Source organism: Harpegnathos saltator, unplaced genomic scaffold (assembly GCF_003227715.2).
Source record: "Harpegnathos saltator strain DR-91 unplaced genomic scaffold, Hsal_v8.6 scaffold93, whole genome shotgun sequence".
Taxonomy (NCBI): Eukaryota; Metazoa; Arthropoda; class Insecta; order Hymenoptera; family Formicidae; genus Harpegnathos; species Harpegnathos saltator.
This window is the reverse complement of record NW_020230721.1, coordinates 135,759-163,141: the sequence shown is the minus strand read 5'-3', so window position 1 is coordinate 163,141 and position 27,383 is coordinate 135,759.

Sequence of the window (27,383 nt, the reverse complement as noted above, 5' to 3'; positions counted from 1 at the left end):
TCGCAAAGACGAATTTCGCGTGAGGCAATGTAACACGACGAGATCTGCGAATCGATTACGTTATCTCGGACTATTATGCCACATTATTACATCGCGCGCGTTAACTAACGCGAGCAACGATTTAATTAATAAAACCTTCGTATGTGGTAGCGTCATACGGTCGCAGTTACGCTGATCAAACTGGTCGTGCTAATCCACCTTGAGACAGAGTTTGCGTTTAATTTCTTAATTACATAAGTTTGCCAATGAAACCCGAGTCGAAATTTTGATTCTACGTCAAACGCGCAAATTCCGCGTCCAACTTGAAGAGCCAACGGGGAGAATCGCAAGGTATAACATTGTATTATATAAACTATTGTCCTATCTTGATCTACTCTACGTCTGATTACTTGCTATTGTTCCCTTCACATTGAGCCTCTGAAGTATTCACTCAAGAACTATTTAATATCCGATTTTATCTCATATTCATTTAATCTCAACTGTTCGTTTCAGTGAGCGACGTATCATTTGTAACGTAACTTTTATACTCGGTAAATGCAGTTTGTGAGAGATAAGCAAGGATTAAATAATTCACGACGATAGAAAACGTAGCACGTAAACAAAAGCCCAAAGAAGTTTCGTAAAAGAACGGTTTCGTAAATAACATACATCATTCAGAGATAATCGAATATTAAGTAACTTTGAAGCAAAATTCCTCCAAATCGAGAAAATTGCGGTAAGTAGTCGCTCTCGAAGCGTCAAGGCAACATAGATCTTTAAAATTTAACGAAACTTAGGGTTGATATAAGAATCACATTTCAACTGAGAGAAAGTTCATTTGCACGGCGCAGCAATGAAAGATTTAAGAATGTCTGCGAGAGCAATCAACGAGAGCGCTGATATTTAAAGTCCTACGGGACTCCGACGGCTCGTTGAATATCTCCTTAGACGGCGGATTGCCTCAAATCCTTCTTACGTGCACAGCGTAATGTTGATCCTGTTGGAGCAAGTTCGCGCTAATTCACGGCGTACGAGTCGAATCGCGAATGTCAGCGAACGCGAGCGTGAAAATACGAGCAGGCGCGTAGTCGAGTCGCGCGATCGAAGACTCGTCTCGCTCGGCCGGCCAGGTGAGCGATGGACACGAATTAATTACTGGGGAGGACTCGGTCATGCAAATGCAATGTAAAGTATCCGCCTCTCTCGTGGCCTATCCGTGGATACGGTTTGAGATGCGAATTTGTCCCGCAAATTACGTTATACGCGTGGGACAACGTCCCGGAGTCTTCCGGACGAAGGCACGGCACAGCGCGAGAGGACGCGGCGTGAATTCCGGACGCGAGTGTGCCGTCGGTAAAATTCAGGTAGCGTCGAGAGGCCGCCGGGTTTGCCGCACCGGCGCGTCCGCGTCGCGACCGCCCATCAGCCCGGCGCGCTGGTCAGCCTGGGAACTCGTACGTCCCATCGGTCTCGTCTCGTCTCTCTCTCTCTCTCTCTCTCTCTCTCTCTCTCTCGTCGTCTCGTGCGAGTACGCGATCCCGAAAATATTCCAGAATGGCGATATTTCCCGGCGCCAACGTTCGTCCGTACACGGGGCGGCGCGCGCGCGCGCGACCGTGCAATTTATATCGGTGGCCCTTTGAATTTAGCGGCGCGGTAGCGCCCAACCGAGCGTGGAATTTTAAATAATTCGCGTGCGGGGTGCGCGTAACACACACCGACAGTTCCTACAAGGCCGGACGCGAGCATTCAAATGGACAGACGACTGCGGACAGACACGCGGGAGAGCTCGGGAGGGAAGAGGTATATTTAACTGTCTCGCGGAACGCACGCACCGGTACGCTCAACGTTAAATACAACGTCGTGCGCAACGTCTGGGGTACAAGGTTGAATAGCATCATCATTCCATCGGAGCGCCCGACTGCTCCGGTTACAGCTCCTTCAGCTGTCGGGAAAGATGACGCGACTAACGCCGACCATTTGTCTTTCGACGGACGTCTCTCGCTAATTGACGTCAATTATCGCGAATTAGTATCCTCACCGCCGAATCTCGCTCCGTCCGAAACCGTCCGCGTCGCGTCTCGTCGTCGGATGCGGAACGTTATGGAACAAATAGGTCGCGGGCTGTTCTAAGAGCGTCAGTCCTTCGGGGAAGTCCGACTCGGTATAACTCGGACTCGGCGGTGATTTCTATTCCGTGCGGCTCGTTATTGCGCCCCCGTCTATACACACACATGCGCACACATTCACCCTCCACTGCGCAAATGATATTATTATATAAAATATCGTTCCGAATCAAACGCTCGTTAAACCCGCTGAATCCGCTGCAGCATGCCGTCCGATATAATTACAGATGCGAACAATAGCACAATAGATTTAATCGGACACGGCTGTGCGTGAGGGATGCGCGTCAGTTGCACGCGTGTGTGGGCTTTCTCATCGCATTACAATTAACAGCCTTCGTGTCCGCCACCCTCTTTTTTCTCTCCCGCACTCTCTCTCTCTCTCTCTCTCTCTCTCTCTCTCTCTCTCTCTCTCTCTCTCTCTCTCTCTCTCTCCCTCCCTCCCTCCCTCCCTCTCTCTCTCTCTCTCTCTCTCCGACGTTACATTCCCGAGTTGCGGGAATTTCGAATTTCGAAACGACGGCACACAGTTCCCCGTCAGCGTGCGCGATCAATCGATCTTTTCCAAACGCGACAAACGCGCACGAGCATCGCGCGCATCCCTATTCGAGGTTCCCGTCCGCCGACTATGCATCGTTGCGAATGCAACAGCCGCAATTCGCATTCTCTCGGACGTCGTTGCGCCGGGCGTAAAACCGAAAACAGCTGCGAGAGAATCCGACCGTACGATTTTCCCCCGCTCTCCCCTGACCCGTTTGTTTTTTTTTTACGATATCGCGCGTTCGACGAAATGTCATATCAGTAACGAAAACAGGTTGAATCTGATATATATCGAGAAGCACGCACGAATAAACGGACAAATAAATTTTTCATCCGCGTACGTATCAAAACTGATTTATACGATAAATAATAAAATATTGCCAGGATCCGTGAGCGTTTTGGCACGATCGCGCCATTTATTAATGAATGTCGGCCAAGCAAAGCGGCACCAGCGGCTCCCTAAAAGTCCGCCGATAGTTTTCAGCAGTTTTAGATAGATTTTCGATAGATTCTCGGTCAGCGATTTCCACCTCGACCCTTATCGAAGCCGCGTATCGCCTTACCCTATATTTCACAACGCGTTTCGAACACGCCGCAAGAGACCGGCGTGTGTCTAATCACCGCGTGTGCGAGCACGTGTGTATGTGTGTGTGTGTGTGTGTGTGTGTGTGCTGCCAATATCCGTGGTGGGACGGCGATAAGAGTGCTGTATCAAATATATGGAGTAACCGATACGTTGAGTCTTATCTACACGAATTATTGATTTATCATGCGTCGAGTGTTCTCTTCCTCCGCGCGATAATAACCGATACCGAGCTGCCAGGTAAATTTCTAGGTACCGAATGGATGATATCATCCCATGTGTTTTAGGTGCAGCTTCGACACGCGCTGGCGTGAGTCAGCCGCGTGGAATCACATCGTGCCTCGTCGAGACGCGTACGCATTATGTTAATAAGAAATTTCAGCCCGGTATGAGGGGGCGTAACGCAAGAGCGGCCAGTGTGCCTTCGAGAAAGCCGGGAAATAACTCAATTTCCGAAGCACACGCCTCTCGGCTAATAAATCTATTATGTGCTCAAATATGTACTCACGTTGACGACGCTGCGACGATTAATTCAGGCCTGTGGAAACCGCAAACGACGTTATTTCACTTATCGCGAACAATCTGGAACAAAAAGAGAATCGTACTCCAATGTCCGTTTTGTGTGTACCGACGAGACGGATAAGCAACACATAATTTCTTCGGTATCATCGCGTCAGATTTTTACTGCTACGATATAGTCGAGGAAACACTTGAACGCGCCGCTCGCAATTGCACCCGCTAGGATAGGATCGATCGCGAACACGTGACTCGGTCACGATACCGCACGCAAAACGCTCTCGCTCGAAACTATATAGGAAAGAACTAATTCGGTGTAAAGGTGTTTTCTTTTTCGTGCGCGGCCTCCGTGTCGTGACTAAGCCCCGAAAAGCACGAAAATTTCCATAATATTGTTTAATATTCATCGGCCGCGGTTCGCCGATGAAGCAAGAAATTTCCAACGCGATGCTTAAGCACGCGTGAATTTCTTCTCGCGCGGGGTTTGTCCGACGTGTGAGACGAAATTTTACTGACACTGGCGTACGCGCGTATTTGCTCTCGTGCAAAACATACCACGTAGCTACGTTTTGTAATTGAATAATGAAACCACCCAGAGCGGCTAATTAACACTTAATTGCACAATAGATTAAAATGCGTTTGTGAGTATCGGGCGTGCCAGCATTGTTACGGTGAAATTATGTCCGCGCTGATCCGGAACAAATTAATGCTCCAACCTGGCTGGCTGTTTTTGTTCATAAAGCTCTATAAATAATAGCTGCGCCATCGGGAATGCCACGTGAAATTAATATCGTAACACGCAAATTTTTCATTGCCGAAACGAAATTTATGGTGTAAAAACGAGATCTTGCCAACGGGGAAAATTCGATACGGTACGGGTATATATACGAAATTATATTTTGCAAAAGCATGAGAATCGATTAAAGCGCAGGTATGAGGAAGCGTGTATTTTCATAACTGAAAAAAAATCGTTTGCGTCAAGAAGTGAAAAAGTTAAACGAAATAACACAACTCGCGTACACATCAGCGGACCAATTTTCGAACACACGTCGCAATATATTTTTCCAACGGCGCCATCGTTGTTTTCGGCCCTCTACGATCGTAATTGATGGAAAAAGCAGATCGGAGTTCGTAGAGTTCAAATATATATATATATATATATATATATATATATAAAAAAAGGGAGATACGCGGCCGTAAAGCAGGAGGCAGTAAAAACAGAGCGATAAAAGAGAAGCTAAACCGGATCAGAAAGTCATGAAAGCTATGTTAGCTTGTATACGTATACAAGCTACAGAGACGGAGACGGAAGTTTTCGAACGACGAGTTAGCACTTAAGTGGCACACAGCATCAAAGAAAGTTTACCAAGCCTTCCGATTCTTCATTTCGCTCGCGTACGCATGACGGGTCTTTGAGACCTTAATTTATGCCGCCTAGTGTTTTTCGAGACCGCAATAATGTCCGTAATAATTAAATTTCGTATTCGATTATCGAAATATCCAACATGCGTATTACGCATTGCATTAATCCTTGTTCCTATTGACGATTATTATTCGGAGCGCGATAGCTGTAATTTTCAACGTTTTGTAATTTTACCACCTTGTGTAGTTTTTGTTTTATCGTATCGTTTTCATATTAACGTAATTCTGTACACTGCTACCTCGTAAAATCCGAGTTATAATCTCGCTCACACTTTTATGGCCCACCCTTTTAGATAAAAGGGTGGGAGGGGAAGGGAGAGCGCAAAGAGAGAGAAATTGTGTATGCATGTATAGATTTGAGTAAATTAAAGAGAGTTAAGCGATTCTAACGAGAACATTTTATATATTTTGAGAAGATATCGTGTCAAACATTACTGTTATAAAATAAAAATGCCGTCTTTCGTGAACACGAGAAATGTGTTTAGTTTCGCCAATTTTTTTGCACGTAAACGTTGATATATTTATAACTTGGCACACTCAACTTGGCAACACTTTCTACAACGTAATAAGAATAAATAATTTCATACGACCGTGTATCGTGTACTTCGATATCTTTAGAAGATTTCTAGATTATACATGACGGAGGGATTATATTTTATATTTTTATTTGATAACTGTACGCGACGATAAGAACTTTATTACTTTCCTTATCGTTTTACGAACGATCAAGTGGCATACCCAGCTCTGGAAAATGTTACTTGGAGTTTTATACTGTGTCGACATCGACATCTTGAAATTAAATACGATATATCGCTAATCGAACAAAAGTGTTTTGTTTTGTAAAATGGAGAAAATAATCTCGAAATCACGATCAGCTATAGGCATAAGGCGAAAGTAAAAATAAGAATAAAAATTCAAGGAGATAATTAAGTCTCTGTACGAAAATTCTAAAGTATGAACACCACGATTTCTCTCCTTTAAACACTCCTAGGACCTTTCCCGGGAGAGCTTATTAAAACTTTTTGGTTCGCTCTTAAAGCCTAACATATTTTTCCTTTTCTGGTTGCTTGTTTCAGCAAAACTTCATTGCGGAATTTATATTGATTACCAGCAATATATATCGACGGCTCGAAGCCTTCGTCAATAACAGAGAACAGAACTCGAAACAAAGAGACGCACCCTCTTGTAATGGTAAGGCGCAATGAAGCATCACGAGGTAGACAAGAGCAGAGTGAGTTTGAGGGTCGTCAAAAAGTGTCATGCGAGAAGGAAAGCGATCTAGATTGAAATAGGTAACGGCGGAATTTCCCTCGACAGCGAGTGAACTACACGGACGAAGAGTGAATCGGTGGTATGTATCGGACGGAAGCTAACTCATAAATCTGCGCGATGGTTATAGCGAACTGTGACTCACGATATAAAGGAAGAGAGAGAGAGAGAGAGAGAGAGAGAGAGAGAGAGAGAAGGAGGAAGAACGACGGTTACACACTGTGACGCTCTGAGGGCAGATCTTGGTGGCGAGCCGATGACGCAAACGACGGTGGCTATCCCCTTACGGCCAGGCGGGATAAAGAATTCGGAATTCGATTCGACGATCGTGTAAGTTTCCATGCGAACGAGCATGTGGAGTCGGATTCACTTCCATATACGTGAGGCAGGTTCAGCGCTGCGCGCGTTTCGGAGGACCGCGGGATCTTATTGAAAGTTCCTGCTCGATGTAAAGTCGGTTCCCGGCCCTCTGGCCTGGATACATGCGAGCGAGAGAGCGAGTCTGCTTCTTATCTTTCTTTCCCCTCCCCTCTTTCTCTCTCTCTCTCTCTCTCTCTCTCTCTCTTTATACCCGGAACAGATAGATACCGAGAACAACCACACCCGCGCGCGACAATCGAGTCGTGATAAGGTTCGAAACGCATTGTTAACAAGTTGGCGCACCCGAGCCAAGTACCTTCGTTCCGTACACGAAGAAATCGCCTTTAGGTATCGGCACAGCTTCTGAAATTGAATCTCTAATTACGTACGAGTGTGAGTCGACAGGTTAGTATCGGATGCGCATATATACTAGTATATATACTAGTATATATATAAAAATGCGGCACACGCGCGAGCGCGCACACTATTATCAGAGCAGAGTCGTACTTTATTATTAGCTCTATTTTCCTCGTTGATAGGTCGCCCGCAGCAGACAGCCGAGCTTTCCCCAGGGAGGTGCTTGCAAACTGAATACTTAATATACGTACAACCACCCCGATTCCTTTTTTCTCACAAAATCTACCGCAAGACGGATGAATCTGAAGCTTCCGAAGAAGCGGTCAATTTCCCTTCTCTCGATCGTACCGCTAACTGCCATTACTTTGAGAGTCAATTGTTACACAAACGTGATTGATTCCGGAAAGATGACTTTCGCGAGGAAATCAGCGCAGTTTTCGAGAGCCATTATACGTACTGCCATCACACACATACGCTATCGCGTGCATATCGTTATGAAAATGCGCAGGGGAGGGTGATCAGCATCCAATCGCACTCCGTCGTCGAGGAAGGATATCTCCTCGGCATTGATCAAAGAGAGTCCGCGAATGAAACGTGACGCGCGACGGTGAATAAGAGGACATTTGATTTCGCGGTGGCCTCGCGACACGGAGAGAGCCCCGGCTATCCGGACCTTGCGATTCAGTCAAAATTCACTCGGTCCCAACGACGCTGCGTATATTTGCGCAATCGGGCATGCGCCATATAAATAAGGTCGGATCGATAAGCCGCGCGGAGAGAAAACGAGGAAGAATGAAAAGTGCACGGACGAAGCGCGATCACGCGGCGGAAGTGGATATATGCCAGCGGAGTTCCCCTCAACCCCTCCCTCCTCGGGCCCACGGCGCATAGGATATTTAGTCGTCGCACGTCGGCTGACAAGAAAATCTTCCATTATCGCGGTTTACAACACCACGGCCAGACGTTAATGCGCGTATCCGACGAAATCCGCGGCTGTGTAAGAGCGTCGCGCGACGAAGGACGTTGTCGCGTAATCCCCGGCAGAAAGTGATTTATCCGAGAGCGAAATCTGCCGGTACAAAGGGGTGGGGCAGAAGGAGCTGGAGTCCGAGAGGGGGGGGTTGGGGGGGGTGTATGTACGGCGGTCGGTACTGTGTGTGCATTCCCGCAGTAAGAGCAAGCAAGAGCAAGTTTATATAGATGAGGCCGCGGGTATTGGTAATCCCGAAGATTGAGTTTGCAACGGAGTTTCCAAGTCGATCCCTCAGATCGCCGATTTTTCCCTACGTTCTTTTCTTTTCTTTCTTTTTTCGAACTTCCTTCCATCGGCGCATCCCCGGCGCGGCGCCCCGACATGAACGCTCGAATGGAATTAACTAGTCGCGGTGGGACGACGGGGAACGGTCGCGAGGAAAGTTAGATCTTTGACGATCGGAAGATGCGATACGCGATCCTAATCGCGTCTCGCGAACGAACTCGCCCCGAGAAGTTCCGTCAGATTCTCTGGCTCGGTTTTCAACAGAGCTCTCTCTCTCTCTCTCTCTCTCTCTCTCTCCTTTGCCTCCCCCTCTCCCTCTCTCCCCCTGCCTTTTATCCTGCCGCAATCGGATGCGCGAGACTACCATCAGATGTATCAGAGAACGGAACGACTCTCCCGCGAGTGTATAATTTGCCTTCATCGCCGTTGAATTCATTTTGTCTGATTGAAACCAAATACTTCCGACGCGCAGGCTACCCGGCAATGTGGGGATAGATTTCATCGGATTTGATTGCATCGTTATCACGATATCATGGTATTTTTATACCATCAGATATTCGTCATGTAACATACCGTAAATACTTTTTTTTACTGTGCTAACCACCAACCGGCGGCAGGCGAGCGGTACGTCTAAAAATTTCTCCTTTATTTGCTTTGCGCGAAAAATGCAATCGTGAAATTTAATCGCACAGACCATTTGCTGGCCCGCTACTCTTGAGTCTCGTTTTATTTGCATTCTGAGCATTAGCGAGCACGATATATCTTGATCGCGATATTTGCTTGCAAATTTGACGCTGAAAACTTAATGGAATAAAAGCACGACATACGTTGACGTATTATTCATCGGTATAGCGATTGATGAGAATCGGAAAGAAAATCGCGATGCAACACGTCGGCCGGAAGGCTGTTATTGATGACGAAGTAGCCACACAGGTAAAAAAAAAAAAGGCGTAAAAAGGAACCGCGAAATTATTACAGCGACGAATTAAAATAGCAGCAGAGTAAGAGGTGCGGAATTTTTTCACTTGGCATACATAACCGTTGTGATGAATTTCAGGCGCATGAAATCAATTTTTTACCGTTTAATGGATATATGTAACACGGTACAATATTCAGAACGGGAATAGTGGAACTGATTGCCGCTGCGTTGAAAAGAGAGCAGAGAGCGGTGTAAATTCAATTAACTCTATACAGGAATATTCGCGGCTAGTTTCTATTTTACACGTGTTTATGTATGTACGTGTGTCTGGAAAAGTGATAACAACTGGAAAAAATATCGGACAAAGACGAGCAATCTTGAAAAGTGATAACAACTGGAAAAAATATCGAGCAAAAATGAGCAATCACTTTTTTTCTCCAAGAAATTTCATGGAATTTCTACAGAGAATTACCAGGGAAAAAAAATGTTATCAATTTGTTATTGTTGAGCAAGGAGGCTTAAAAAAAATCATACGATCGATACTTTATCTCTCCGAGTACTTTCTTTTTTAGACCGAACTGTGTCTGACATTGCATTCGTCTCCAAGCGATTCTTTCAATCGCCACGTCTATATCTCTCGGCGATACGGGCAACTTACGATACTCGTTCCTGAACGAAAGGTCTATAAAGATTGCGATTGAGAGCACGATGGTGCGACACAAACCAGGAGGTTGATTCGCGAGGTACACGCGATTTTACGCGAAAGCCAATTTGATTTATCGCCGGCGACTTTATGAAGTCGCTCGCAGGATTCGGTTTGCGGAAAGAAGAAGTTACTCGCTTCGCGGAACGTTTAATTAAATCAGAAAACGATTTAGCCGTGCTCTGGAGTCTTTCCGATAATCGGCGTTATCACCCTACGGCGTTACTTACCGTTGATAAAAAGTTTTCCGTGGGGTTTATTTCGACTCGCTGATTAAAAGCTTTCGGGAACGACGCGATACCCGAGATCGCCGCCTCGCGTCCTCGTTCAGACAGCGTTCTACCCCAATTCGATCTCGAGAGCACGCCTTGGGATATATCTTGCGCGATGTAAAATTAACCGTTTCCGACCTAGCCGGATTCGATTGAAACCGTCTACGGGTCGAATCTATCAGCACCGGGAAATATTTTACCGATCGGTCCGTCGAAATTGATTTTATCTCCATGAAAATTTGATGGAAGTCCGTCATTTCGTCGCTGGTCTTTACTTTGCGATATTAAATACCGTGATAATTAAACGTCAAATTGAAATCCGGTTAAACCAGGGTGCATTTTAAATTAATTGAAGGATGAAATTTCGCTGTTCATTTACGCTACTGAAATTTAATAGACCGGAATCTTTTAGTGTTTATTTACTTATGACTCCTCCCCCTCCCCCCCCTCTCTCTCTCTCTCTCAAGCGACTAACATCTCGATATTTAAATATAACCGCTTTGTGTACATTATTTGCCATATTTGTGATTTTGAGTTTGAATTGCGATTAATTGAGAAAGATTATATCATGCGGACAACATTCGATGCTTTGAAGAATCTGCGAAGAATGTAAAAAACGATTACTTGTCTCGTTACGGGAATAGGGGCGCATTTCGACTTGGCTAAGAATAAGTTCTATCACTTTCAAACTTAATTAAAGTCAAAAGTAATTCTCGTCGATATTCGGCTAAGTATAAATTAAATGTCAGCTAATTCAGGCGCGGACTTCTTTTCATTGCATTTTAAATTGCCGAACTTTTCGATAACAGAATGTGACTAGAATACTTTTACTACACTGTGTAAGTGATTCGCCCTCGCGTTCGCTCGTGTTCTCTATGACTTTCTTCTCCATCGGCATTTTTATGCCGCGGAATAATAAAAAAAGTACAATAACGCGTAACAAGATAAAATGCACGATAAATCGATGATCGCATCGTGCGCCGCATTTTTTGGCGACGAAGCCAATAAAAGCGACCACATGCATTACAGTGTCTCGAAAGTCGATCGATATGGGAGCGTGTACACACGTTTACTTGCTCGATTCAAAAGTCATCTTATGTTACTAGATTGATTTGCTCGAAATGTACGAGAACCCAAACAGATCAATATAAAAGTAATAAAAGATTATTTCGAATATTATAATGGAAATTAATGGAATCGATGAGCATATATGAGCATATATGAGCATATAAGCTATATATGTCCAATAGACACACACACACACACACACACACACACACACACACACACACACACACACACACACACACACACACACACACACACAGCTTAAAATGTGTATAACTTGAAGCAAAAGTAAAATTGTCGAAATTACAGAGCAAGATATATCAAAGTTGCCAAAAATTCCGCGGAATCGACCATCGCACGTGCAAAGTCAATTCATTAATATACTCTCTGAGATTTCACCGTCGAGTTTCTTTTTATAGAAAATAAAGTTAGACCGATATTTTCTGAAATCAGAACAATTTCTCTGTCGCACGTACACGGTCGCGATATCAATGTCAGCTCGGGCGCAGAGCGAGGTAAAGTGGGAGGAATAAAAGATCCCTTCTTGGATGAAAATAATTTACTCGTCTCCCAGAGCTCGTATTAACCTCAGAATCCGGCGCTGTTCTGAAGCCAGAGCCGTTACTTCGCACGAGGAGAAGAGCATAATCTTCGAACGCTCTTCCCTTCCGACGAATGCATCGAGCATGCGGAAATTCGCACAGGCAACTTTGACCTACGATGTGGAAGTAAAAGCCCAACTGGTGAACTACACTCGTCTGCGCGTCGTTCGCAGACTTATTGGGAGGAATACGAGGATATACGCGCTTCTGAGAACACGCGCGCGAGCTATGTTAGGTAAGTTAGAGTTGACGCTTCCGGAAGCCTTTGAGCGTAAGACAGAAAAATTGGTCCTCACGTTTAAAGTCGATTGCGTGGCATGAGAAACCGCTCGGTAGTCGACTGCCGTCGACTTCGCTCGATACAATGGCCGATAATACGATGAAGTGGAGTTAATGTATAACATATATGTGGTTATTTCCCCCCTCCCCCCTCCGCCCGGTAACATGGTTTCGTACGTGCAGGCATTTAACCTACTTTTGCAGCCATTTATACATCTGAGCTTTATTAGCGCGATATAGATGTAAAGAATTAACAGAGAGAAAAGAGATTAAATTAATTAAAGCAACGAATAATAGACGTTCCGATCGGAGTTGCCCCGATAAAATCATTGCGCTAGAATTTGAGATAATTAAGTAACATGAATATTTCATAATTTTCGATAACTGCATTTGCTGTCCTGCTTCCAGAGCTTACCGTTTCCGGAACGAACGACCGATATTTATTCGCGCCCTCCCAAAACGCGATAAATTCGACGAGCTTGACGCCGTCCAATTAGTCGCGACGATCGCAGAGAGGCAAATTTTTTTGCGCGAATACACCAACAGTTATCGCGATACGACTCGCTCCCCTCGCTGATGCAGGCGATGCAGGCTCGAAAAGAAGTATAAATACGAAAGAAAATAGGAATACGGAAATGACAATCCTCGCTACACACGGATCCCTCCTATTATTAAGCTCGTGCTCGACAAAAAAGTCGGGTGTGTCAAAAGCCCGTGGGGCTGAGGGAGGACGAGTTACCCCGGTCTAACAATTCATACGGTTCTAATAATATCACCTACGTCTCTCGTGTAGCGTACGAACGTATATACAGTGTGTCTATCGACTGCCCAGCGGGGAGTCGGTGTGTTCGAGCTTCGTTCGTTTGTCCTCATCTTCAATTCTGACATCCAATCCGGACGCAAAACGTCAATGGGTCCCTGTCATACACACGATTGCAGACTCAATAAGCCGCTCGGACGAAGAAGAAGCGACGTGTGTATATCGACACACGTTGGGAGCGACGTGACGCTCTGACCGCGAGGAGAAACTCTCTATCGTACAGTAGCGAGTAATCTCAACGCACAATATATATTGAGACGTTGGAACGCATCACCCACGACGCGCAAATATCCGCTTTGGTGCACAGAAGCGGGTGAGCAGAGACGTAAGAGTGAGTGATTTCTAATCGCGGCGTGAGCGAGCACGAGCGAGAGATTGCGAGAGCGTATTGTATTACTCGCGAGCTTTATGAGGCTAACAGCTGAACAAGTACGTCCCCGCTGAGACGTTGATCGTCAGACTCGCGCGGAAACGCGCGAGTTGGCAGTCCGTGACATACACGCGCGAAAACATAAGCAGCGGGTAAATCGATCGACCGCACTTGATTAGCCGCGGACCACAAGGAGAACAATCGACCGTGGTTGGTCAATTTGTTCACTCGTTGCTTCTTTGTGCGCTTCCGTGCGCGCCGCGGGCTTTGCACTCCATTAGCCGACATCGCGACTCGCGAGCGAAAATCTCACGAGACCCCAACGCGTTATTTCCCCCCTCCCCCTCCCCGCCGCGCGTCGCGTCTCTGCGACAATCCCACATTCGCGCGTAATTGCCGGCGGTCGTCCCGTTCGCCGCGAGGATACAGCTGCGATTAGAGCTGCGAGCGAGAGCACGCGGACGCTGTTTACAGCAGATTTCGCGGTCATTCATGGCCCCACCCGCGTGCGAAACGTATTTTGGCACGCTTTCAAAGGGTAACACGCAGGGTCGGCAGTTCGCGTAGTTCAGCGCTGCTACCCCGCGCGGCAGTTGAGTGAGATGGCAACCACCTGACAGATCATTCGTCATGTGAGGACGAAAGGGATTCTCCTCTCTCTCTCTCTCTCTCTCTCTCTCTCCCTCTCTCTCTCTCTCTCTCTCTCTCTCTCTTCCCGTCTGTCTTTCTCGCTGTGACTCCCCCTCCTCTCGCGTAAACGTCGCCGGGAATTGGCGTCGTCTCCTTCTCCTCCCCCTAACCTCTCCATCATTCTCCTCCTCATCGTCATCATCGTCTTGTACGTTCTCTCCCTCGCGGAATGCACGGCCAGATTCCGACGATCCCATGCGTTCCCGCTCATTAAGGCGCAACCGTCCCAATTTAGCGCCTCGCTGGTGGTTGCGCGACGGCTGTCGTCGCCGGCGCTATTTTTGGCCGCCAACGTGCTTCGTTTCGGAGACGCCTCGTCTCTCTCTCTCTCTCTCTCTCTCTCTCTCTCTCTCTCGACGACAGCTGGACCGTCAAGTAGAAGTTTGTGCGTCTCCGGACGCTTCCCGCGACGGGAAGCCTCGGCTGAAGCGCGACAGCCCGCCCCGCTCGCTGTTTCGAGAGAATTATTTTCACGGCGAGCGGATCACGGACCTCGGGCTTTTCGGTGCGTAGGCTACATTACGTGTATCCGGGGTCTCCGGAGTGTGGTAGCGTAGACGGAAGGGTAGAGCTTAAGGGATCTATGTCCGCTCTGTAACTTTCTTCGCCGGGAAGCGAGAAGTTACAAGAGCGTAGTGCTCTCTCGAGCGATTGACTCTGAGCTTCTCCGTCGTCGTGTCGCGTACACCTGGCGAAGGAAGCGACTGTCACGAGGGGGTAGTAAGAGACGGGGTGGAGTTTGAAAGTAATTTACTGATGGAAGGTCGGGTTAAAGGTAAATAAACAAGATTGCGTCGTAACGACGGACCGTTAGCCGAGAGTAGCCTGTAACCGCCTGTTGTAACCGACGCGCCACGCTTACGATAACGCCAGATCCAGCGAATAATGGCGCGCGTCGTTCGGGGCCGACCTACGTATGTAGGTCGAAAGATCATAAGTCCGACGAAGAATTAAGCCCGAGGAACATTACGGGCGCGCCGCCGGCCGGGCCGGGCCGGCAGACTTCCAGTGAGAAATTGCGGGCGAGATAATATTGGAAGTATAAAGCTTCCCCGCCGGTTTCCCGCATCGCGAACCGACGCTTTTTGCCGGCGATAGCGATTCGTTATCGCGAGACAAGTATCACGGCGATACTTTATTTCGTGCAAACCGGCGTTATATCCGGGCGACACGCCGTTATTAAGAAGCGCCGCGCAGATGCCGAACGGCATTCATTCGGACGTGCTCTTATTCAACGGGTGTCGTCACTCTGGTGAATTAAGGGTGTAAAAATTATGCCTCTCCCGGAGTGTTTCGGCGCGGTCTCGCATTAACCGAGCGAGCTATTGTTTAATCGGAGAGCCTAATTGCCGTGTCTCGACGGTTCTCTCTCGTTAACGTGTCATTTCGATTAACACGCGCGCGGGATTGCTTAAACCTCGGGGCCTTCGTGACCAAAATTACTCGTGACGGTCTTGCCTGTCTAGCTTTAATAAACAACGCGTTTCCTCTGCGCGCGACAAGGACCGGAGGAATGACAGGTTCTCTCTTTGAAACGTGCATAAGACGTGTGTGTATCGCCAGATTGCACGGCGGCGAAATCACATGGAAAAGGCTCGCGCGCGGCGCACAAAGCGAGCGTAAAGTCGGTAGCAGTTGGGCACAAGTGGGATCATAAAATCGATACATGGTTTTGCGGATTGTCGCGCGAGTCTTAATAGCAATACTCGCGACAAAAGAGCCCCGCCGCCGTCTGGCTTCTCTCGCCTCCCTCACTTCCACTTGTCGTCTTTGTAAAATCGAATTCTCAATTAGACCCGATCCTTTGCCCGAAACTTTGCACGACCGACCGATAAATTCAAATATGAGACGCGAGATATTATTCTCGATTGTATTACGAGACTTTTCCGAAATTACGGCTCGACGTATCTACATCTACATCGGCGGCGGCTCATAAGAAGAATCAAGTGCCTTTGCCTTTACGAGTCGATTAATTCTCACGACACGAAGTTACTTCGTGCGTCGAAAATGCGCGAGAGCTCGCGCATTTGTAAAAATCGATCGACAACGGGATCGCGAGCCATTATCCGCGGGGGTTTAGAGAGTTTCTCCTAAATAGGTGTGTACTTTCAAATAAATAGACGTACTTTCAAAGGTCTTCCAATGATTGCCTGTAAGGAGCCCTCTTTACAGCTGAGATGTTCCCTCCTAACTCTGATCTTTGCTCCCTTGTGTAAAACGTTCATCTTTCAATACCACGTGCTAACCGTACAAAGAGTGGTTGCACCGAGGCTTTTCTTCTTTCAAGGTATTTTCGACGATAAAGTCGACTACTGAATGGGCAACAGCCTCTCACAGATCGAGTGGCCATCCGCGTAAAACTGCTAAAGTTTTCCCCGCTATTGTCCCCCATCGGAGATTAAAACATCGACACACGAAGAAGGTCCTTTGCCACACTTTGCGAAATAATGACCGTATCTGAATTCCCCGCAGAGGGACTCGTCGCTCAATCCCGCCGCAATCTCGAAATGGCGACTAGCGCGTAGCGCACGCACACGTGCGATCCGCGTCCATTTGTTTGTCGGCGGAAATCGTATGGAAACCCTAACGCGAAGTGCACGAAATTATAACACGAAACATTGGCGAGCAATGAGCCAGCAAAACATTTCGTATTTGATTAGAAGCCCGCAACGGCGGATACACGTTTCGGTCGCGGTGAATTCGGTGTAAAATTACTCCCCCCCCCCTCCCTCTGTGGAAATGTTTAATTAAAGATAAATCGCATATTTGGGATTCGTATGTTTGATACGTATGCATATTAGCTGCAACAACAACGATATCTCACGCAAATCGAAACCTGGCATTGATAATTCGCGCACTGGTGGAATAAATTATCATTGAGATTTGTATGTATCGAGCCGGTCATCACGCGTGTCCGCGTGCGCGGATCCAGATTACGTTTCTGCCTTCTGCCCGCGCAGCGAGGGGGCATGATAAGCTGCATCGCGGCGCGGCGTCGATCGGCCACGCGGACTTAATAGAATAATTAAAGCATCAACTTGTAGGACGCGAACGCGGCAGAGACAGAGACCGGTCGTCAATTATTCGCCACCGCGAGTACTATGTATGATGACGTAGTCCTGGCACGCCCGCGCGCGTGTACGAATTTATCGTACGAAGAACAGCGGGCGAGCGCGCGTATGCGCGACCTAAACGCAACGCCCACCGCCGCCACCGCGGCACCCTTCAGTATGAAATTTTAAGTCCGCGGAATTGAGACGGCGGCTCTTCCGTCGCGTCGGGGCGAGTGACTACAACATTGTTGAACAAAGGTAATCACGCCTGTCGTCCGGTAATGTAACACGCAGAGCAGCTTCGTCGGGTCGCGGAGCGGCGCCGGGATAAAGCGGCGGAGGCGCGCTTGTTTTTAGGGCATAATCACAGCGAGCGAATTACGGCGCCAACGATACGCTCTTGTATCCCGCGCAGAAAGGCGCGCCGTACACGGCATTAATGATGTTAAGATACGCTAAAAACAGCAGAGAGAAAGGAAGAGAGAGACAGAGAGAGCACCGCTAATTTGCGTCGCATGATCAAACGGAATCGCGATGTGAAATTTGACACGCAAAAACAATGAAACACAACACTGTCGCGACACAACAGCCGCGCTCCGATCACGCGTTCACCGACACGACGATCCGTGGAACGACGACGACGACGACGAAGACGACAATGTCGGCGATTTGGAAGCGACGCGACGCGACATTATCTTCGATCGCGAGAGAGGACTGGCGTCGAATATGCGCGTCGCTGTTTCGTGTTTCGCGAGACCAGCCCTAGTTTAGTTTCCACTCAAGTATACCGCGATGCCGTGACCGCACTCGGCGCTTCCGTACGCGAACTACATTTGCTTTCGGCGTGGACATGCCAGGGAGCTCTCGAGGTAGCGACGATGAAATCTGCCGGGGAAAATGCGCACGTCAAAGGAATAGTTTGCGCGCGCGCGCGCTCTCTCTCTCTCTCTCTCTCTCTCTCCCTCTCTCTCTCTCTCTCTCTCTCTCTCTCTCTCTCTCTCTCTCTCTCTCTCTCTGTCTGTCTGTCTCTCCTCTCCCTCGCGGGCGAGAAGGAGCGACAGGAGAAGGGAGATCGATACCGGGCGATCGAAACAAATTTCGTCCGGTATACGGCCTGAAACGCCCTTGGGATTGCGGGCTGCCGGCCAAAGCACAGACGTTGCACAGACGTTGCACAGACATTCCGGATTACGTTAGGAAACGATCGCTACGGGGTCGCATTATCGTTACAATGATGGCGTTGTAACGGCACGATGAGACGCAGAGGCCGAGGATAATCCAGACGGAAGAGGGCGAGTTAATAGATTTTACAAGGATATTTCTCCCCTCCTACGTCGAGATTATCCTTTGAGATTGGCGCGGTCGTTGGGCTCAAACAACACAGAAATGCGACCAGAGGGAGAAATGGAGCTGGACAATGGAAGGAAGTTTCGCACGCGATAATATACAAATGAATATGCATTTCAGTTCCGGTGCACGTTACGTTTGGAGCGTGTCGGCGGAGCGCGTCAATAGAGCGCCGGGCTTTAAAAGACCGTACTCGTAAATATGCAACGCGTCGTGTGTGTGACCGAAAGTGCCGAAAAGAAATAGCGATCAGATCGCGGACTGGCGGCCGTTTCATCACCGTCCGAGGTGGCCGCTGAAATTAATTATGTCGTTTCTCTGATCAACGGTTAACGAGTCAGCGAGAGCGTCGGCAAATTGTAGAAATTAATTATTAATTCAATCCGCCGACCCGACCGCACGGCGGAAAGGAAAAGGCGAATGAATTGGTATTATGGATCAATTTCCCATACGGTCGAATTGAATTCGGCGCGGCAAACAACGATCGCGAGGCGTCGATTAGCAATTATAATTTCGTAACCGATATTACGGAGGTCAACGGCGGCGGTACAGGTCGGTCGGTCGGTCGGTCGGTCGGTAGGTACGTGCGCTGTCGTGTGCGGCGCTGTTCCCTCTTGAAACTTTCAAAACGCCATTCACCCCTGCTGCCCGCTCCTCCCCTTCCAGCCTTTCATCCCCTTTGGACGTTTCGGATCGCTTCCTATTCGCGGCATGCGCGCGTAATGACTGCGAACGATCGATTCTCGATGCACCAACGTACAGTACAGCAGCGCAGCACCGCGACGAATGAGCAGCGCGCGAGGAATTGTGAGGAATCTTAGGGTGGTATCGTCGCGGCGCCTCGAGGCGATATAACCTCCTCGTCACGATATAACGCGAGAGAGCGAGGAGCTCTCTCTCTCTCTCTCTCTCGCTCTCTCTCTCTCTCTCTCTCTCTCTCTCTCTCTCTCTCTCTCTCTCTCTCTCGCTCTCTCTCTCTCTCGCGCGCGCAGCCCGTCAACGCTCCGGCCATTTCGTCGTTATTCGCCGATCGTTACGGTAAACGGCACCGAGAGCGGCCTTACCCACGTGTCTCACGTTCGAATAGTGATTTCGAGTACCGAGCGAGGTTCAACGACTCCCGCGAGTGACTTCCCGGGCTGATCGCGAGCTAGGTAAAAATAACTCCGTTAATAACGGAAGGCGAGCGCGCACGGTCGGAGTAGCGGCGGCGGCGGCGGCGGCGGCAGCACGCAACAGCGGAACCTAGTCGCTGGAACGATGCATTCGGCCGTACGCTAAATGGAATTCCATTCCGTCTCGATTTAATTTGAATGAATGGGACAGCGCGCGCGCGCGCGCGGCGTGAGGGGGGCGCTGCGGCGCCGCGACGATTAATTGACGAAAATTCACGTTAGAACAATGACTTTCTCCGGCCGGGGTGCCGAACGAATGGTCGTCGCAGACAGCAAAAGGACTGTAATTCTCATCAGGAATGGCCCCCCATTCTCCCTGCCAAGATATTCCAAGTTCTTGCGACGGCCGTAAAGTGCGCCGCGGCGGCACTTACGTGCGATCAAGTTAGCGCCTGCTTCGCATTTTTACACCCGCGGCCCACGTCTGCCTCTCTCTGACGATGAAACGCCGGCTTAGTAGCCGATAAAGGCATGTCGTTGTCGAGACGCGCGCGCCATTTTCTAACAAATGTTCTTTCGTTAAGACTCACTCAAAGAGATTAGCGTAGTACCGCACATTAATTAAAATCTTCATTTTGAGAGAGAGAGAGAGAGAGCGAGAGTAATATCCAGCTTCGCCAGAGCGCCAAACGTTAAATGCGCGCGCGCTCACGCGGCGAAGAGCTTATTACAATTTACCCCGAAATGATTTCCAACCGACGGAGGTCGAATATACGCTCGCCCGCAGAATTACTAAATTTTCAGCAATGAATGCACGTTAGAAGAACATCGTATTCAGTATATACGACAACCTCCGCACGCCGACTTTACATCTCTCCTGACACGCTTCTGGTTATTCGTCCTGGCGACCATTTTGATTCACGACGTCAGAAACACGAGAGAAAATACACGCTTCAAATTCCTGCAGTCGCTTAAATGAGGCAACACTTGCAACCAAATCCAGCAGATTTATAAAATTTTCCGAATATGGTCTCTTCTTGCTTTAATGCAATCAATAATTACACAATGAACGCGATAGAATCACGGAAAGCGTCACAAGGGTTCGAAAGAGTTGTGTGTCACGTTAATTTAGAGTTATCTATTATTCGTTCGATCTACATGTTAATACATAAAATAAAAATGCACGGGCTATTTTTTAAAATAACTCAATCGATTTAAATTATTTTATGGACACGTTTTTTTCTACTTATCTTCCAAGTATTCCGCAAGAATTTTTAACGATATTTTCTCGTTCCTCCGAGGTCATCGAGAAAAAAAAAATTCCGCGACGAGGGACCAACAGTCTTAGCGGGCGAGAGCGAACGATGTGAAGTCGAGAGTCGGTGAAGTCTCGATGGGCGCAATTGCGTTTTACTTCCGCGCGACTACCTCCTCGCGGCGCATCGCGCCACGCCATCGCGCGTATATTCGCAACTATCGCGCGCGCATCCGCGTTAAAATGCAACATCTATCTATCGATTTGCCGCGAAAGCCGCTTGTTTCCGAATGCACCGGGCGACGGCCGGCCGGCCGGACGTATTTTTTAATGGAACAAACGAGCCGCATCCTAATCGATCTTGTCGAGCGGCCGATACCGCTTTTTACCAACACATCTCGTCACGCCAGAGCGAACTATTGCTGTTAATCTCTGTCGCACGGCACCGACACGCATGATGAATGAATGAAATGATAGCGTGATCCTGTTTTAGGGCCAACAACGCTGCCGTCGCCGTCACGGTCGCGATCCCGAGACGTCGTTCCGCCGCTCGTCTCACCGTCGACTCGCTAAATTTCGCATGACCGCGTCGGCGGGTCCGAGCATGAAAACGGATAAGATCGTTATAGAGAGAACGTGCCCCCCTCCCCTTGCGTCCCTCCCCGACTATTCTGCGCGCCCTCCTACAGATTTCCAGTGTCTCGCCACCTGGCCACCTTGCCGTAAAATCCATAGCATTTCACTCGATCCTTTCGCTACGGCGAATGCCATCGGATATGCCCCATCCCCGCAAACGGCCAGGTAACTCCGCAGCGGACGTAAAATTAAGATGCGACCGCGCGCTTCGTCCCAAGTCCGCGGCTCGTCATCCCGCGCAATCTAATTCTGATATCGGCGATGCGAAATGAGATTAACTCGAGAAGCGCGGACGCCGAGTACTCGACACTTTGACGCTACTTCTCGCGACTCTGGTTGGAGTGCGTTTTTAATTCGGTCAGTTGTGTGCGTGTGTGTACGTAATCAAAATGTGTAATCGACAGAGGTGTAACACGCGACAACATGACGAAGGGCTTGTCACGATGACGACGATCCTCCGTAAACGCAGTCATGCGCAGAGCCGCGTTCTCTCGTCGCTGCGCGCGGCCTACATTTCCTCCGGAAAAGTCTGAGTTACGGATAGGAACACAACAGCTGGTACGTAAAATCGGTATAAAGAACTCTATCCGGCACGCGAGGCAGTAAATATCGGAATCCTCGTGAAACTTCAGAGTCATATACGCCCTCGCATAATGCCGGGTTCCTGTGGGGCGTTACGGGTCTAGCAGACTCGTCTGCGAAATAAATCATTGCAAATACCTTCCGACACGTGATGGTGGAAGGCCCGATTTGAGCTCCCCCGTAGACGAGCTCTAAGCACTTACGAATACCTATAATTTCATCCAAAGACATTTAGCGCTGTTGCGATAGCGCCTGACGTAACGTCCCGACGAAAAAGATAATTAGATGCGATTACGTCGAAATTTTGTCTCTATACTGTCTCTATATCGGCATGTAATCGCGTAATTATACGTGTCGTATGAAAATGAAGAAATTCTGTTCTGTACAAGTACGATTGAAACAACTGCTTGATTTTTATGACAGCTTGTAACGTATCGAGACGTATTATTTGAACGAAACCATCTTTTCTCCTCTTCATTTAAATTATGATTGTACATGAATAGACAAAATTCATGTATAATCTTTTGTACTTTTTGTAACTTATTGAATATAAGCTCTCTCGAATGCAATTCGGTCGGCAAACAATTCCCCAATTCTCATATTCTGAGAATGATGTGTAAAATAAACGTTCAAAGTATAAGAAAATTATTATAATACTTATAGAGATACATCGCATCGCTTCGCGTCTTCTCGTATTTACGTCCCGTTTCAAATCTAACGGTATTCTAGATTCTAACCGCGATGTCAGTCATGAACCCCCCATAGAAATAAAAATCGATCATCAAAAAGCGCAACATCGTAATGACGATAGTCGAGTTGACAAGTAATTGATCCGAGGGCTAATTAAAAAAGAAAATAAAAAATAAAAAAAATGCCTTCGTCGATATTCAGTGCTCGTAGTCGCGGTGCAAAAACGAAACGGTACGGAACAAAATAGTGCATTTCGGTAGCACGCCGGTTTTCGTACTGTTGCCGTACCATCGTGCATGACATTTCGCCACGTTTGCATAAACGCGTTCGCGTAGCTTTCAGTTTTAATACGGTCGAGATAGTTGCACGGTGCGCGTTAAGTGACTTAACTTTTTTACACTGTAATTGTAATGCAGAGTGCTTTTCCTCCCTTCGGCGCGCCCCGTAAGGTATACGGGCAAGGCGTGGTACGTACCGGGTGAGTCGTAACTTCGGAAAACGAATCGACTCCCGCGGGGGATAAAAGTCGCGTCGCGAAGAAACGTGGAAAATGGTAAACTCGATGAACAATGGTACGTTTTTTATGAGAGTCCCGTGGCTGTTTGCGCGGATCTCGCGAATGCATAAATGTGTGCGAAAGGGGGAAAGAAAAAAAGAGAGGGAGTGGGCGGGAGGGCAAGCGGGGAGGGAGGAAGAGAGGGTAAGCAACGCGACGGAAAACCTCGCTGCCGTAAACAATAATGAATGTTTCTTTGCCGCTCAGCCGTAAATTCATTCCTGTCGACGATGAAATACAACGGCCTACATCTTAGGCCGCGTTTTCGCATAATTCTCGACTCCTGATCTAATATGTGCGCACCTATGCACATTTTCGGGGGGAGCAATAAATTGCGGCGGAATTTTGTGCGCATAGTTTTGTACGGGTCGCTTTTACAGATGCATTTTGTTATTGAGATAAATCGGTTTCGGCAGTTTCAATATTTATTTCGAGGTGACAAATAAAGGACCGTTGCAGTGAGCGAACGCCTTTCTTTTTCGTATCGAAGCGAATATTGAAAACGGCACGTAAAAAGCACAAAAAACTGAAATTTCATCAAGAGATGGTTGAGTGCGATATAGCTAAAAAAATTAATTGTCGAGATATACGCTTCAATGATTAATTTTCAAGGTATACTATTCAGCTTGAAATATCGCCATCGTCAGAGTTGAAATAATCAAAACGATTCTTTCGTGCGAGGCACGAAGCAATCAATGATATTGGCAGAAACGGCCATGTGTGACTGAAATTAAGATGTCAATTTTCTGAAAGAAACACTATAACAACGCAGTGTTGTAATAACAACGTGTCGGAAACCTTTCAGCGGCCATATTTCACGTGATAGATGTGCGCGCAACGCGAAATTAAATGTGCTTGCGGACAATTAATTTCATCGGCCGCCGCGGCAATATAACGATGCGTGCAAATAACAGGTTTCGTATATCAAATATTGCCAATGGCTCTATCTACAATTATATCTGTGTGAAATGGGCTGCGAATATTCGGCGATTTAAAACGCCGTGCAATTTCGTAACCATATTTTTAAGATAAACGCGGGCGCGAAAGTATCGGCGCGCAGAATAAAACGATCGTGTTTTATATATTTCTGCAACTGCTCGAGGAGAAGTACAACGTACTTCCAACGTACTTACGATAATTCCGCCATTGACTATACCGCCGCGACGCTATGATGTACAAGACAGATAAATTCCCTATCTACCGAGGCGAATCGTAAATTTCGCGAAAAGGCAAGCCGGACCAACGTACACAACGTGAACAACCGCGTTCAAAGTGTTTCCATCGGACAATGCTTCTTACGGACTTGTCCGCGCGCAGCAATCTACTTTCCAATAAAATTGAGTGCTACCGATTATTTCCAACACTACGTCAGATTTCGTCTAGCTTCGAAATGTCCGGGAGCAGTTTCCTAATCGACTCCGCGCGCATTGTCATCTAATTCCATTTGCCGAAGATTTCTCGAGAGACAATGAACATAACAGATTAGCAGGAAGGGAACCGGCGGGCTAAACCCAATTTGTGACGGGAGCCAAGCAGTGCTCGCGCCTGCGGGAGTGCTCGCTGCTCGCTTGCATGCGTGCGTGCGGGCGTACGTTCGTACATACAAGCGCAAGTACGTGCCAGCACAGATTTTTCTCCGCTCCCTCCATCCGAAAGGTAATAACTCGAACAGCGGATTCCACGAGTGCGTTGGCTCACTCGCAACGTTAATCGTCATCTCAAATAATTATACGTTCCTACGACTCCGCCGCTGTCGTGTCATCGTCGAACGAGATGCAAGTCGGCCGAACACAAAGCGCTCGCGCACGAAGCGAATACGCGCACCGCTATTGATGCGAGAGTATGGGAGCCAGCTGTACCATTCGAGAACAATGCGCCGTAGCAGTTCGTACAGATGGATCAGCTTGCCCGTCTTCCCGGGGAACGAGAAATCGAGGGAGAGAGCGGCGCAGAGTAAAGGGCAGACGTAGAAAGACAACGAGAGAGAGAGAGAGAGAGAGAGAGAGAGAGAGAGAGAGAGTGTGTGTGTGTGTGTGTGTCTGTGTGTATCGCCACAAGGCGATTCTACGGTATTACGTAGCGGACTTACAATGGCTGCCGCACTCGTAGGCGTTGTATCTTTGGACGTACCTGTCCGGTGCACAAATAGAACCGAAGGCAGATCGCTTTGAGAGTTCCAGCGGTGGGTACACGTGGCAACGTCGAGAATGGGCCTCACCTGAAAGACCCAACGTCGGGCCGAGCGCGGCGCGGCGCGCAGGTAAACGCGCGCGAGACCCCGAGGTCTATCAAGCAAGCGGGGGCAGGCAGCGGCGAAGGCGGCGGTCTCATATGCAGAAGTTCGATCTATCGCCGGGCGATTGGGTTCGCACGATCACGAGGGGCGGCGAACTAAATTGAAATTTCCAGGTGCGGCTGCTTAGAACTCGATTACGCGCCAAGCGAAGCGCTACATGCATGCGGTGTCCAAATAACGCGTGATGTTTCTTCAGCGGTTCTCGATCGAGCGAATCGATCGATGCGCGTGCAACGTGCAGCGGCGGCAGCGGTTCCCGCTTATATATTACATCAAAACAAGACTCACCGTGCAAACGGAAGAACATGGCGGCTATATCGATCCGCTTTCGAAGTGGGCTACCACGGCCTATCCCGGTACTAAGACTTATCGTTAATATTCGCTGCCGTCGACGGAGCAAGCGTGTCATCCTGCAAGGCGCTCATGCCTCATGAATGCATCGCGTGGCGCATCAAAAATTCTATTCGACGACGAGCGGGCGAGCGCGAGCGCGGACGCCTCGTCTAAGAGGAGATAAAAGGCGAGCGCGCTCGTGTATTACGGACGAAAGTTCTGGCGAGTCTCGCGAGGGATCCCACCGCGAGAAAGTATTATCGCTAATCTGACCGACTTCACATCAATTTCATTAATTTCGACAAACTCGACTAGTCGAGATCCAAATTGCGCTTGAATTTCAATCGCGAGCCGAACGCGAATAATATAGTGCCACTCCGCGCGCGCGCGCGCGCGCTCCGGTAATGAAATCCTTGTCGCGTGGGACGCCCGGCGAATAAGTACAACTCAAAAGTACGGGCGTGATGTCGAAATTATATAACTTGACGAGAACGAGAAAGTTCATGAATTTTTAAGAGATCTCCCTTGAATATCGTTATCTCCTCTCGACCGTCATCACAGATTGGAGAAATACTCCTCCGTCGTGGAAATGGATTACACCGGATTTTTATAGCTTCGCGAAGCGTATGTTAACGGCCCATTCATCGGACGGTCGCATTCGAGCTAGGTGTTACGTCGCGAAGCTTCCGTTGAAATTAAGAAGATTGCGAATTTTTATACCCCCTTGCGCGCGCGCGCGCGCGTGCACAGCTGTGAGAACGGCGTATATCCGCGCGTGTCCGACGAGAATATCTCGCTGACTTTTAATGAGATCGTAACGGAGAGCCGAATAAATGAAGCATTCAAATACTCTCCGTGGAAGAACTTAACCCTCAGGCGCAACACTCTTTTCAGCGTCTTCTTGCGACCGATCGTACCGCGCCGCGCGCCGAATACGCATTGACGTATCGTTAGGGACAATTTAATTTCTTGTGTTAAAAATACGACTAGTCTATATCTATATAGTTAAATATCAAAGAGCTTCGCCGAGTTTTCAAAGTTGTTACATGGTTACACGGAGAATTGCTGATTCGTTTGTAGTTCAAACGAAGACTGTTCACTTCAAAGAATACGAGTTTGCATGTTTGCCCTATTATACTGCAACTTGATTTATAAGTTTAAACAATTATTATCATACATGTGAGTTTAATCAAAAATTATGCAACAGTGAAATACTTTACTAAAAGAAGTACCACGTAAAAAAATTTTTGTTACTTTTATCGTAGCAGGCGAGAGAGAAGCCTGTTTACGAACTCTACATTAACGTCTCATGTTTTTCCAATGTATCATACATTAAAAACAGATTCATACAGTTGCAACTTCCACATTGAAAACACAGTTAAAATCGTAA